A 13,026-nucleotide genomic window follows, 5' to 3' on the forward strand; every position below is an offset into this window, starting at 1 on the left:
GCACCCCTACTCCCAACACCCTACAAGTGCAGTGGATTCCTAACCTCCAGGAGCCAGAGAACAATACCAGTCTCCCAGAATTAGAGCACATAGTCCAGGAGTTGGGAGCTGGGCACTGGCTCCCTAAAATATTCCAGAAATGAAGCCAGTCAGTTGAGTCCACCTTAACCACAATCAAATCCTCAAGGTAATCAAATAGGATAAACAAACAAGCAAAATCCAAAGGTCAGCAACTTCAAAGGTTGAAGAAATGTCGGCCCAAAAGATGGAAAGAACCACTGCAAGAAATCTAACAACTCAAAAAGCCAGAGTGCCTTCTTTCCTCTAAATGACCACACCACCTCTCCAGCAAAGGTTCTGAACTGGGCTGAGGTGGCTGAAATGACAGAAATAGAATTCAGAATATGGATAGGAATGAAGATCATTGAGATGTAGGAGTACATTGAAACCCAATCCAAGGAAGCTAAGAATCACAATAAAACAATATGGGAGCTGAGAGAAAAAACAGCCAGAATAGAAAAGAACATAATCAACCTGATGGTGCTGAAAAGCACACTACAAAGATTTCATAATGCAACCATAAGTATTAATAGCATAATAGACCAAGTTGAGGAAAGAATTTCAGAGCTTGAAAGCTGTCTTTCTGAAATAGGACAGTCAGAAAAGAATAGAGAAAAAAGAATGAAAAGGAATGAAGAAAGCCTCTGTGAAATACAGGATTATGTAAAGAGACCAAATCTATGTCTCACTGCTGTCCCTGAAAGAGCTGGGGAGAGTGTAAGCAACTTGGAAAACATATATCAGGATATGATCCATGAAAACTTTCCCAACCTAGCTAGAGAGGTCAACATTCAAATTCAGGAAAGGCAGAGTAAGATACTCCACGAGAAGATCATTCCCAAGACACATCATCATGAAATTCTTCAAGGTGGAAATGAAAGAAAAAATGTTGAAACTAGAAGGGCCAGGTCACCTGCAAAGGAAGGCCCATCAGATAAACAGCAGACCTCTCAGTAGAAACTCTACAAGCCAGAAGAGATTGGTGGCCAACATTCAACATTCTGGAAGAAATTCCAACGTGAAATTTTATAATTCCAACCAAACTAAGCTTCATAAAGGAGATATAAGATCCTTTTCAGACAAGCAAATGCTGAAGAAATTTGTTACCATGAGACCTGCCTTACAAGAGCTCCTGAAAGGAGCACTAAATATGGAAAGACCGTTACCAACCATTACAAAAACACAGACCAGTGACACTATAAAGCAACCACACAAACAAGTTTGCCTAATAGCAAGCTAACACCATGATGGCAGGATCAAATCCACACATATCAATACTAACCTTGAATGTTAATGGGCTAAATGCCCCCATTAAAAGACACAGAGCTGGATAAAGAACCAAGATTCATTGGTATGCTGTCTTCAGAATATCTATCTCACATGCAATGACACACATAGGCTCAAAATAAAGGAATGGAGAAAAATCTATCATTCAAATGGAAAATAGAAAAAAACAGGGGTTACAATCTTAATTTCAGACAAAACAGACTTTAAACCAACACAGTTAAAAAAGACAAAGAAGTGCATTACATAATGACAAAGGGTTCAATTCAACAAGAAGACCTAACTATCCTAAATATATAAAAAACCAAATAGCAGCACTCATATTAATAAACCAAATTCTTAGAGACCTTCAAAGAGACTTAGACTCCTATGCAATAATAGTGGGAGACTTTAACACCCCACTGACAATATTACGTAGATCACTGAGACAGGAAATTAACAAACATATTCATGATTTGAATTCAACATTGGATCAAATGGACCTGATAGACATCTACAGAACTCTCCACCCTAAAGCAACAAAATACACATTCATCTCATCACCATATGGCACATACTCTAAGATCAATTATATAATTGAACACAAAACACTGTTTAGCAAATGCAAAAGAACTGAAATCATAACAACCATTCTTTCAGAGCACAGTACGGCCAAATTAGAAATCATGACTAAGAAATTTGCTCAAAACCACACAATTACATGGAAATTGAATAAACTGCTCCTGAATGACTTTTGGGTAAATAATGAAATTAAGGCAGAAATCAAGAAGTGCTTTGAAATGAATGAGAACGAAGACACCATGGACCAGAATCTCTGGGGCACAGGGAAGGCAGTATAAAGAGGTAAATTTGTAGTACTCAGCAAATGCAAAAGAACTGAAATCATAATAAACATTCTCTCAGAGCACAGCACGGCCAAGTTAGAAATCATGACTAAGAAATTTGCTCAAAACCACACAATTACATGGAAATTGAATAAACTGCTCCCGAATGACTTTTGGGCAAATAATGAAATTAAGGCAGAAATCAAGAAGTGCTTTGAAATGAATAAGAACCAAGACACAATGTACCAGAATCTCTGGGGCACAGGTAAGGCAGTGTTAACAGGTAAATTTGTAGCACTAAATGCCCACATCAAAAAGTTAGATCTCAGTTTAGCAACTTAAGATCACAAAAAAGAAATAGAGAACCAAGAGCAAACCAACCCCAAAACTAGAAGAAGAAAAGAACTAACCAAAACCAGGATGAACTGAAGGACAGTGAGATGGGAAAAACCATTCCTGCCTGTTGCTAAACCAAAACGAGTCCAAGAGTTGTTTTTTTTAAAAAAATTAATAAAATAGACCACTACCTGGATTAATAAAGAAGAGAAGAGGAAGACCTAAGTAAACACAACTAGAAATGAAAAGGGGGATATTACCACCAACCCCACAGAAATACAAATAACTATCAGAAAATATTAGGAAGACCTCTATGCACATAAACCAGAAAATCTAGAAGCTATGGATAAATTCCTGGACATATAAACCCTCCCAAGACTCAGCCAGGAAGAAACTGAAGCCCTGAAGAGACCAATAATGAGCTCTGAAATTGAATCAGTAATAAATAGCCTACCAACCCAATAAAGCCCAGCACCACATGGATTCACAGCTGAATTCTACCAGATGTATACAGATGAGCTGGTACCATTCTTACTAAAACTATTCCAATAAACTGAAAAGGAGGGACTCCTCTTTAACTCATTCTATGAGGCTGGAATTATTCTGATACCAAAACCTGGCAGAGACACAACAAAAATAGAAAATGTCAGGCCAATATTATTAATGAACATAGATGCAAAAATCCTCAACAAAATACTAGCAAACTAAACCCAGCAATGGCACATCAAAAAGCTAATCCACCATGATCAAGTAGGCTTTCTTTATTCCTGGGATGCAAGGCTGGGTCAACATATGGAAATCAATAAATGTGATTCATCACATAAACAGAACTAAAAACAAAAACCACAGGATCATCTTGACAGATGCAGAAAAGGTGTTCAATAAAATTCAACATCTCTTCATGTTAAAACACCTTAATGAACTAGGCATTGAAGGAATGTACCTCACAATTATACATAAAATAATAAGACAGCGTGGCAATTCCTCAACACCTAAAAGCAGAAGTACCATTCAACCCAGCAATCCCATTACTGGGTATATACCCAAAGAAATATAAATTGTTCTTTTTTTTTTTTTTTCCGAGACGGGGTGTCGCTCTGTTGCCCAGGCTGGAGTGCAGTGGTGCGATCTCAGCTCACTGCAAGCTCCGCCTCCCAGGTTCATGCCATTCTCCTGCCTCAGCCTCCCGAGTAGCTGGGACTACAGGCTCATGCCACCACGCCCGGTTAATTTTTTGTATTTTTAGTAGGGACAGAGTTTCACCGTGTTAGCCAGGATGTTCTCCATATCCTGACCTCGTGATCCGCCTGCCTCGGCCACCCAAAGTGCTGGGATTACAGGCATAAGCCACCGTGCCCAGCCAAATTGTTCTTTTATAAAGACACATATACATGTACATCCAATGCAGCACTATTCACAATAGCCAAGACATGGAATCAACCTAAATGCCCATCGATGGTAGAATGGATAAAGGAAATGTGGTACATGCACACCATGGAATATTATGCAGCCAAAAAAAAAGAATGAGATCATCTTCTTTGCAGGAACATGGATGGAGCTGGAGGCCATTATCTTTAGCAAAATAACACAGGAATAGAAAACTAAATACTGCATCTTTTAGCTCCCACTTATAAGGGAAGCTAAAAGATGAGAACACAAGGACACACAGAGAGCAACAACAGACACTGGGGCCTACCAGAAGGTGGAGGGTACAAGTGGGGAGGGGATTAGGAAAAATAACTAATCAGTACTAGGATTAATACCTGGGTGACAAAATAATCTGTACGGTAAACTGTGTGACACGAGGTTACCTATATAACAAATCTGCACATGTACCCCTGAGCTTAGAAAGTTTAAAAAAAAAAATCACTGAAAGATTCCAATTCACCTAATGAAATTAATATAACTTTAACACCATGTCTAATAAAGCTAACATAAAAAAGAAAACTCTAGATTAATCTCACTTACAAATAGTTGTAAAAATTCTACAAATATAACTCAATATTTTAAAAGAATATTATGTATTATTAATTGGCTCAATATTACCATAACTATTAATATAACCTACTATACTAATAAATTAAAGGAGAAAAAAGGATCATATCAATAGATGCTAAAAGGGTCTTTGATTAAATTTAGGAGCTACTCATAAAACTAAGCAAAAGATCAAAATATTAAAGAGATGTTATTAAAACTCAGCAACAAAAACAATCCCAAATAATGACACACTTTTAATTGATAAATTAAAATCTAAAACAAAATAGGAATATTGTCTACTGCTCTGTTATTAAACATGATCTTTGAGCTTCTTGTGACTAAAAGAAAAAACTGTATAAGGGGAAAGGTAAAATTATTCTTTTGTTGATTACATTATTATATACTTATAAAATCCAAAATTCTAATAAAAAACCTATTTAATCAATAATAAGGTTGCAGACTATATGATATACAATAATCAAGAATATTCTTCTATGCTCACAATATAAATTTTAAATTGCAAGTGGCAAAAAAAACCCCCAAAAAGTCATTCAAAATAAGGCCCAAAACTATAAAATACTTATGAATTGGTTTAATATGGAAGACCTATATGAAAAAGATTGAGATCTTATTGAAGGGTATTAAAGAAGTCCTGAAACATAATATAAAACCCACTTTCGAAGATGGCCGAATAGGAACAGCTCCCGTCTCCAGCTCCCAGCCCCAGCGACACAGAAGACGGGTGATTTCTGCAATTCTGCTTGAGGTACCGGTTTCATCTCACTAGGGAGTGCCTAACAGTGGGTGCAGGACAGTCCGTGAAGCTCACTGTGCGCGAGCCGAAGCAGGGCGAGGCATTGCCTCACTCGGGAAGCGCAAGGGGTCAGGGAGTTCCCTTTCCTAGTCAAAGAAAGGGGAAACAGACGGCACCTGGAATATCAGGTCAGTCCCATCCTAATACTGCGCTTTTCCAACGGGCCTGGAAAACGGCACACTAGGAGATTGTGTCCCGCACCTGGCTCGGAGGGTTCTATGCCCACAGAGTCTCGCTGATTGCTAGCACAGCAGTCTGAGATCAAGCTGCAAGGCGGCAGCGAGGCTGGGGGAGGGGTGCCCGCCATTACCCAGGCTTGCTTAGGTAAACAAAGCAGCCAGGAAGCTGGAACTGGGTGGAGCCCACCACAGCTCAAGGAGGCCTGCCTGCCTCTGTAGGCTCCACCTCTGGGGGCAGGGCACAGACAAACAAAAACTCAGCAAGAACCTCCACAGACTTAAATGTCCCTGTCTGACTGACAGCTTTGAAGAGAGTAGTGGTTCCCCCAGCACGCAGCTGGAGATCTGAGAACGGACAGACTGCCTCCTAAAGTGGGTCCCTCACCCCTGAGCAGCCTAACTGGGAGGCACCCCCCCAGTAGGGACAGACTGACACCTCATTCAACCGGGTACTCCTCTGAGACAAAACTTTCAGAGGAACTATCAGACAGCTGAATTTGTGGTCTCACGAAAATCCGCTGCTCTGCAGCCACCGCTGCTGACACCCAGCCAAACAGGGTCTGGAGTGGACCTCTAGTAAACTCCAACAGACCTGCAAATGAGGGTCCTGTCTGGTAGAAGGAAAACTAACAAACAGAAAGGACATCCACACCAAAAACCCATCTGTACATCACCATCATCAAAGACAAAAAGTAGATAAAACCACAAAGATGGGGAAAAAACAGACCAAAAAAACTGGAAACTCTAAAAAACAGAGCACCTCTCGTCCTCCAAAAGAACGCAGTTCCTCACCAGCAACGGAACAAAGCTGGATGGAGGATGACTTTGATGAGTTGAGAGAAGAAGGCTTCAGACGATCAAACTACTCTGAGCTACGAGAGGAAATTCAAAACAATAGCAAAGAAGTTAAAAACTTTGAAAAAAAATTAGAAGAATGGATAACTAGAATAACCAATGGAGAGAAGGGCTTCAAGGAGCTGATGGAGCTGAAAGCCAAGTTTCGAGAACTACGCGAAGATTGCAGAAGCCTCAGTAGCAGATGTGATCAACTGGAAGAAAGGGTATCGCTGATGGAAGATGAAATGAATGAAATGAAGAGAGAAGGGAAGTTCAGAGAAAAAAGAATAAAAAGAAATGAACAAAGCCTCCAAGAAATTTGGGACTATGTGAAAAGACCAAACCTACGTCTGATTGGTGTACCTGAAAATGATGGGGAGAATGGAACCAAGTTGGAAAACACTCTGCAAGATATTATCCAGGAGAACTTCCCCAATCTAGCAAGGCAGGCCAGCATTCAGATTCAGGAAATACAGAGAACGCCACAAAGATACTCCTCGAGAAGGGCAACTCCAAGACACATAATTGTCAGATTCACCAAAGTTGAAATGAAGGAAAAAATGTTAAGGGCAGCCAGAGAGAAAGGTCGGGTTACCCACAAAGGGAAGCCCATCAGACTAACAGCTGATCTCTCAGCAGAAACTCTACAAGCCAGAAGAGAGTGGGGGCCGATATTCAACATTCTTAAAGAAAAGAATTTTCAACCCAGAATCTCCTATCCCGCCAAACTAAGCTTCATAAGTGAAGGAGAAATAAAATACTTTACAGACAAGCAAACGCTGAGTGATTTTGTTACCACCAGGCCTGCCCTAAAAGAGCTCCTGAAGGAAGCACTAAACATGGAAAGGAACAACCGGTACCAGCCACTGCAAAAACATGCCAAATTATAAAGACCATCGAGGCTAGGAAGAAACTATAGCAACTAACGAGCAAAATAACCAACTAACATCATAATGACAGGATCAGATTCACACATAACAATATTAACGTTAAATGTAAATGGGCTAAATGCTCCAATCAAAAGACACAGACTGGCAAACTGGATAAGGAGTCAGGACCCATCAGTGTGCTGTATTCAGGAAACCCATCTCACGTGCAGAGACACACATAGACTCAAAATAAAGGGATGGAGGAAGATCTATCAAGCAACTGGAAATCAAAAAAAAGGCAGGGGTTGCAATCCTAGTCTCTGATAAAATAGACTTTAAACCAACAAAGATCAAAAGAGACAAAGAAGGCCATTACATAATGGTAAAGGGATCAATCCAACAAGAAGAGCTAACTATCCTAAATATATATGCACCCAACACAGGAGCACCCAGATTCATAAAGCAAGTCCTCAGTGACCTACAAAGGGACTTAAACTCCCACACAATAATAATGGGAGATTTTAACACCCCACTGTCAGCATTAGACAGATCAACGAGACAGAAAGTTAACAAGGATATCCAGGAATTGAACTCAGCTCTACATAAAGTGGACCTAATAGACATCTACAGAACTCTCCACCCCAAGTCAACAGAATATACATTTTTTTCGGCACCACACCACACCTATTCCAAAATTGACCACATAGTTGGAAGTAAAGCTCTCCTCAGCAAATGTAAAAGAACAGAAATTATAACAAACTGTCTCTCAGACCACAGTGCAATCAAACTAGACCTCAGGATTAAGAAACTCACTCAAAACCGCTCAACTACATGGAAACTGAACAACCTGCTCCTGAATGACTATTGGGTACATAATGAAATGAAGGCAGAAATAAAGATGTTCTTTGAAACCAACGAGAACAAAGACACAACATACCAGAATCTCTGGGACACGTTCAAAGCAGTGTGTAGAGGGAAATTTATAGCACTAAATGCCCACAAGAGAAAGCAGGAAAGATCCAAAATTGACACCCTAACATCACAATTAAAAGAACTAGAAAAGCAAGAGCAAACACATTCAAAAGCTAGCAGAAGGCTAGAAATAACTAAAATCAGAGCAGAACTGAAGGAAATAGAGACACAAAAAACCCTTCAAAAAATTAATGAATCCAGGAGCTGGTTTTTTGAAAAGATCAACAAAATTGATGGACCGCTAGCAAGACTAATAAAGAAGAAAAGAGAGAAGAATCAACTAGATGCAATAAAAAACGAAAAAGGGGATATCACCACCGATCCCACAGAAATACAATCTACCATCAGAGAATACTACAAACACCTCTATGCAAATAAACTAGAAAATCTAGAAGAAATGGATAAATTCCTCGACAAATACACCCTCCCAAGACTAAACCAGGAAGAAGTTGAATCTCTGAATAGACCAATAACAGGTTCTGAAATTGTGGCAATAATCAATAGCTTACCAACCAAAAAGAGTCCAGGACCTGATGGATTCACAGCTGAATTCTACCAGAGGTACAAGGAGGAACTGGTACCATTCCTTCTGAAACTATTCCAATCGATAGAAAAAGAGGGAATCCTCCCTAACACATTTTACAAAGCCAGCATTGTCCTGATACCAAAACCTGGCAGAGACTTAACCAAAAAAGAGAATTTCAGACCAATATCCTTGATGAACATTGATGCAAAAATCCTCAATAAAATACTGGCAACCCGAATCCAGCAGCACATCAAAAAGCTTATCCACCATGATCAAGTGGGCTTCATCCCTGGGATGCAAGGCTGGTTCAACATACGCAAATCAATAAATGTAATCCAGCATATAAACAGAACCAAAGACAAAAACCACATGATTATCTCAATAGATGCAGAAAAGGCCTTTGACAAAATTCAACAACCCTTCATGTTAAAAACTCTCAATAAATTAGGTATTGATGGGACATATCTCAAAATAATAACAGCTATCTATGACAAACCCACAGCCAATATCATACTGAATGGGCAAAAACTGGAAGCATTCCCTCTGAAAACTGGCACAAGACAGGGATGCCCTCTCTCACCGCTCCTATTCAACATAGTGCTGGAAGTTCTGGCCAGAGCAATCAGGCAGGAGAAGGAAATAAAGGGTATTCAATTAGGAAAAGAGGAAGTCAAATTGTCCCTGTTTGCAGATGACATGATTGTATATCTAGAAAACCCCATTGTCTCAGCCCAAAATCTCCTTAAGCTGATTAGCAACTTCAGCAAAGTCTCAGGATACAAAATTAATGTACAAAAATCACAAGTATTCTTGTACACCAATAACAGACAAACAGAGAGCCAAATCATGAGTGAACTCCCATTCACAATTGCTTCAAAGAGAATAAAATACCTAGGAATCCAACTTACAAGGGATGTGAAAGACCTCTTCAAGGAGAACTACAAACCACTGCTCAATGAAATAAAAGAGGATACAAACAAATGGAAGAACATTCCGTGCTCATGGGTTGGAAGAATCAATATCGTGAAAATGGCCATACTGCCCAAGGTAATTTATAGATTCAATGCCATCCCCATCAAGCTACCAATGACTTTCTTCACAGAATTGGAAAAAACTACTTTAAAGTTCATATGGAACCAAAAAAGAGCCCGCATCGCCAAGTCAATCCTAAGCCAAAAGAACAAAGCTGGAGGCATCACGCTACCTGACTTTAAACTCTACTACAAGGCTACAGTAATCAAAACAGCATGGTACTGGTACCACAACAGAGACATAGATCAATGGAACAGAACAGAGCCCTCAGAAATGATGCCGCATAGCTACAACTATCTGATCTTTGACAAACCTGACAAAAACAAGAAATGGGGAAAGGATTCCCTATTTAATAAATGGTGCTGGGAAAACTGGCTAGCCATATGTAGAAAGCTGAAACTGGATCCCTTCCTTACACCTTATACAAAAATTAATTCAAGATGGATTAAAGACTTATATGTTAGACCTAAAACCATTAAAATCCTACAAGAAAACCTAGGCAATACCATTCAGGACATAGGCGTGGGCAAGGACTTCATGTCTAAAACACCAAAAGCAATGGCAACAAAAGCCAAAATCGACAAATGGGATCTCATTAAACTAAAGAGCTTCTGCACAGCAAAAGAAACTATCATCAGAGTGAACAGGCAACCTACAGAATGGGAGAAAATTTTTGCAACCTACTCAACTGACAAAGGGCTAATATCCAGAATCTACAATGAACTCAAACAAATTTACAAGAAAAAAACAAACAACCCCATCAAAAAGTGGGCAGAGGACATGAACAGACACTTCTCAAAAGAAGACATTTATGCAGCCAAAAAACACATGAAGAAATGCTCATCATCACTGGCCATCAGAGAAATGCAAATCAAAACCACAGTGAGATACCATCTCACACCAGTTAGAATGGCCATCATTAAAAAATCAGGAAACAACAGGTGCTGGAGAGGATGTGGAGAAATAGGAACACTTTTACACTGTTGGTGGGACTGTAAACTAGTTCAACCATTGTGGAAGTCAGTGTGGCGATTCCTCAGGGATCTCAAACTAGAAATACCATTTGACCCAGCTATCCCATTACTGGGTATATACCCAAAGGACTATAAATCATGCTGCTATAAAGACACATGCACACGTATGTTTATTGCGGCACTATTCACAATAGCAAAGAGTTGGAACCAACCCAAATGTCCAACAACGATAGACTGGATTAAGAAAATGTGGCACATATACACCATGGAATACTATGCAGCCATAAAAAATGATGAGTTCGTGTCCTTTGTAGGGACATGGATGAAACTGGAAAACATCATTCTCAGTAAACTATCGCAAGGACAAAAAACCAAACACCGCATGTTCTCACTCATAGGTGGGAATTGAACAATGAGAACTCATGGACACAGGAAGGGGAACATCACACTCCGGGGACTGTTGTGGGTGGGGGGAGGGGGGAGGGACAGCATTAGGAGATACACCTAATGCTAAATGACGAGTTAATGGGTACAGGAAATCAACATGGCACATGGATACATATGTAACAAACCTGCACATTGTGCACATGTACCCTAAAACCCTAAAGTATAATAAAAAATAAAAATAAATTAAAAAAAAAAAAGTGGAAAAAAAAAAAAAACCCACTTTCACAAAATTTCACAAAAATTTATTGTTTTCCTCTGTGAATATCCAGCTGTCACAGCAGCATTTAATGAGATTTAATCACTGATGGCAGAAGTCAGGACAGTTGTCATCCTTAGGATGTGGGACAAGGGAGGCCGGTCTGTTTAAAGTCAACAGCCAACAAGAGATTTGGGGAAAAAAATAATAAAAAAGATAACAGGAAAACATACTGATTTCTTTGATGTGTAAAGGGACTTATTAAAAGGACAACTGTGTTGGTAAAATAGGCAAAGTATATGATATGAGCAGTTAATTTACAAAGGTGAGAAGAGAAATAGCCAAGACATTAAAATATGTTTAAAGTTACTAGGTCCTTGCTTTACATCTAAGTGAGCAAAAAAGTTACAAGAATAACTTTATATCTATTAAAATGGAAAAATTAAAAGAGCTATTAAAACTGCCATCCAATGAGCACGAAAACAGTACTCTCATACACTGCCAGTGACAATATGAAGTTTCCTAGCTTTTCTGAAAAGCAATCCAACAGCTTCTTTTAAAATTGTAACTATTTGAAATGAACCCTGCAGTTCCATCCTTGGAAATCTCTTCCATAAGGAGAAAAAGCAGTAGTACATAGATTATATATAAAGGAGTATTTATTATGTCATTGTCTTGGGGCAGAAATCTAAAAGCAAAGTAATTGCCCTTCACAGAATCCCATCTGGCCCACAGGGAGGAAGGGGCAAAGAAAGGCGGGGCTTGAAAAAATCTCTACCAGGTTCACGGAGTGAAATAACCAAGCAGGACAGTGTGCCTGATGATGACCCCTTTTCTGAATAACAAAACAGGAATATGGGGAAAAACATAGAAGATTATTAAGTCACTTACATGTTAAGTATGGGCAGGGGGTGGGGGGTTACAGAGAAGGGTGAAGAGAAAAGAATGGTAGAGGCAGGAGCTGAGCAGAGTGGGAATGGAAACCAGAGCACACCTGGAAAAAAAGCAGGTCAGACACGGTTTGGCACATTTATATATGTATAGAAAATTATATGTACAGGTCAAGGTATGAATAAATTAAGTAAAAAGTTCAAATCACTAAACTACGTTAAGTGGAAAAGAACTGTTACTAGTGCAAGGCCTGAGAAGAAGCCCCTAGAATCACGTTCCCTGAACACTCATCTAAATGGGAGCATGCCCTTCTCAGTACACCCACCCTTACACTGTTCTACTTTTCGTCTCGGTACTTACTGTTGTATGACACAGATGTATTCCATATTTATTTTGTGCACTCGACTATAAGCTACATAAAGACAAAAGACTTCTGTTTTCTTCCTTATTGTATCTCAAACCTCTAGACTGCCTGGCACCAAGAAGGTTCTCAATAGTACTTGTTGGAAGAATGAGAAAGATCACACAGGAAATGGTCAGCACTTCTGCTAGGAAGGTAACCAAAGAAGTGAGGTCTGGGGTAGAAGTGTGAGTTTCCATCTGACGGACATTTTTTCTTCAAGGTAAATAAGGCTAATAAGGCTTTCAAGAGAACTGTAAATGTATAATTTTTTTTTTTCCTGGAAATAACCTGAAGAGGCTGTTTCAAAGGGTAAGATGCCAGTACAAATATACCCAAACCATTCAGAACTTAATTTTAAAAATTAGTATTTAAAACTTCTCCAGGTAACAGTAACAACCCCATTCA

At 39.3% G+C, this 13,026-nt stretch overlaps 1 protein-coding gene across 14 annotated transcripts in view; it reads right to left on the minus strand.

The window, feature by feature from the left end:
• The window catches only part of PTK2 (protein tyrosine kinase 2), a 345,258-nt gene that overhangs the window by 154,430 nt on the left and 177,802 nt on the right, over positions 1–13,026 (minus strand). The window lies entirely within an intron of this gene.

The sequence above is a fragment of the Symphalangus syndactylus genome, chromosome 7 (assembly GCF_028878055.3).
Source record: "Symphalangus syndactylus isolate Jambi chromosome 7, NHGRI_mSymSyn1-v2.1_pri, whole genome shotgun sequence".
In the NCBI taxonomy this organism is placed as follows: Eukaryota; Metazoa; Chordata; class Mammalia; order Primates; family Hylobatidae; genus Symphalangus; species Symphalangus syndactylus.